This window comes from Lissotriton vulgaris, unplaced genomic scaffold (assembly GCF_964263255.1).
Source record: "Lissotriton vulgaris unplaced genomic scaffold, aLisVul1.2 SCAFFOLD_3816, whole genome shotgun sequence".
NCBI classification, from domain to species: Eukaryota; Metazoa; Chordata; class Amphibia; order Caudata; family Salamandridae; genus Lissotriton; species Lissotriton vulgaris.
The window spans coordinates 111591-114126 of record NW_028242332.1 but is presented as its reverse complement, the minus strand read 5'-3'; the positions used below and the strand labels follow the sequence as shown (position 1 = coordinate 114126).

General features: G+C 53.9%; 1 pseudogene; it reads left to right on the top strand.

The window, feature by feature from the left end:
- Positions 1-202: 202 nt before the first annotated feature.
- Positions 203-751, top strand: LOC147668992 (lactoylglutathione lyase pseudogene; annotated as a pseudogene).
- The last annotated feature ends 1785 nt before the right edge of the window (positions 752-2536 follow it).

The following is a 2536-nucleotide window of genomic DNA, read 5'->3' as shown; positions in this document are numbered from 1 at the left end:
CTGATTTGCATATGGCCATATCTGAACTGGGGTGGTGGAGTGAGCTAAAGAATGTTGATGGATTAAACCCAGATCACTTGACTGGGGGTGAGTGTTTGATTTGCTCAAACGCTCTGTCCATCATCCCCTTTGGTATCGCTTAGTTCAGTCCCAGGGTCAGGTCTCCTCTCTTTTGTTCGAAACCCGCCGCCACAGCAGCATAATGTCCGAAGTCCTGGCGCCGGAATTGCATGGCCTGTCCAAAGAGGACATGGCCGGCGCATGCACCGACTGGGACCCCAGCACTAAGGATTACTTGATGGAGCAAACTATGCTTAGGATAAAAGATCCTAAGAAGTCATTAGAATTTTACACCAAAGTTTTTGGAATGACACTCTTGCAGAAATGTGATTTTTCATCTATGAAAGTTTCACTTTATTTCATGGGTTATGGGCACAAAAAGGATATCCCCAGCGATACAAAAGAACGAACAGCATGGACATTTTTCAGGAAGGCCACAATAGAACTGACTCATAATTGGGGAAGTGAAGAGAAGAGTTATCATAACGGAAGCTCTGAACCTCGAGGATTTGGCCACATTGGCATTGCATTTCAAGATGTCTACACAGCTTGTAAAAGATTTGAAGGTCTGGGAGTAACATCTGTTAAGCAACCAGATGATGGTAAAATGGAAGGACTTGCTTTTCTACAGGATCCTGACGGTTACTGGAATGAAATCCTCAGTCCCAACAACATGTTAAATGTTATATAAAGATCTTAGCTTTTGGGTCCGTGCCATCAAATGTTCGAAGAGATTGTTCCAGGAGGCTGAAAATGAGCCTGTACGATAAAAACACTACTTGTTAGAAATATTGGAATTCTATATCTTTGTTGTACTTGACATAACACTTTAAAAAAAAGGCTAACTCCGCATTTTTCCCTTTTTTAGGTTTATCCTATTATCATTCGCTTGCGAATGTAATAGGCGAAAATTCAAGTGCTCGATCGACTCGTCAAACCACTGCGGTTTCTTCACAGTGCATGTGAGTCACGTGACCACAAAAGCGGGTCACGTGACCACACAAGCACGCGCATCTCCCTAATCCGCCTGCCACACTTCTCCTCCCCTCGCTCGCATTCCCGCCCCCCCCACCAGGCTCTCCCGCCCCCATCCGGCTTCCCTCCGGGAATCTCCCTAATCCGTCTGCCACACTTCTCCTCCCCTCGCTCGCATTCCCGCCCCCCCACCAGGCTCTCCCGCCCCCATCCGGCTTCCCTCCGGCATGCTACCCGTTCACAACGGCTACAGAGGCGCTTCGAAGCCAATGCGATTCACTTTAACCATGTTTGTCTGCTTCTGCGTCACTCTTCTTTGCAGCCACCTTCATTGATAAGTGCAGCTGAAACGTCACTTCCGATGCAGCAGGGACCAAGCACTGATTTATTCAACTTAATCCGTGACCGTCCGCTGCTCCTGACGTGATTGAGATACTATTTGTTCTTCCCTCCTCCCATTCCCTCCCCCGCCTGCTGCTTCAGCCATAGCGCTTGCATGTGTTTGAAATTGCTCTCCCCACTGCATTTTTTTCTTGTTTCGTCCTCCAGTCACTCTGCTCCCACTGGTTCTTGGTATCTCCTACGCCCCCATGGCTGCAAGCCCCATCTCTCCCACCGACGTTTTAATGCTTAGAATCCAGCACCTTCCTGTACCCCAATCACCCTCTTCCCACTGTCGCTTGTCCCCTCCCGCGCCCCTGTGGTTGCTTTCCCGTGCCTCTTCAACCGTCATGGGATGTTACCGGCTCCTTCCCTACCCCCAGCCCCCCACTCCCCCTGCCCCTTCCCGCTGCCGGTCACCTTGCTTGTCCTCTCCTCCATTCCTTTTTAGGTTTCGCTGGTGAGCGGAGCCGATTAGGCTCCGCCTCCAGAGAAATCTAATGAGTATAGTAAGCACTATGGAAGACGCCCCCCCGTCCGATTGGCTAGCTCCATAAACGGAGCCTAGCCATTGGACGAGGGGCCTGTCCGTCAATGCCGGACCAGACACGGGGGCGTTCCCGAGATTCTTTGGCTTTGGCGACGTCACGCGACGCCTGGGAACGCCCCCGAGTCTGGTCCGGCCGGGCCGTGCCTGCTGCTGTCCTGGCTTGTGTCCCTCCTCCCGCCGTCCCCACGTTTCCCGCCTCCCTCCCGCCGTCCGTTCCTCTCGTGTCCTTTCCCGCCCCCCTCCCGCCCCCTGTGTCCTCTCCCGCCCCCTCCCGCCGTCCGTTCCTCTCCCGCCCCCCCCTGTCCTCGTAGGTGCTTGTTACTTTTCTATTGGTTTCATTGTGCGGCCGATCTCCGCCAGAGGAAGTCCAGGTGAGTGCTGGCCGTTCCCGCCCCCCCTCCCGCTGTCCGTGTGCCTCCCCGCCCCCCCTCCTGCTGTCCGTGTGCCTCCCCGCCCCCCCTCCTGCTGTCCGTGTGCTTTCCCGCCCCCCCCTCCCACTGTCAGTGTGCTTTCCCGCCCCCCCCTCCCACTGTCTGTGTAGCGCTGTATTGTTGCTGCCTCTGTGTGCCG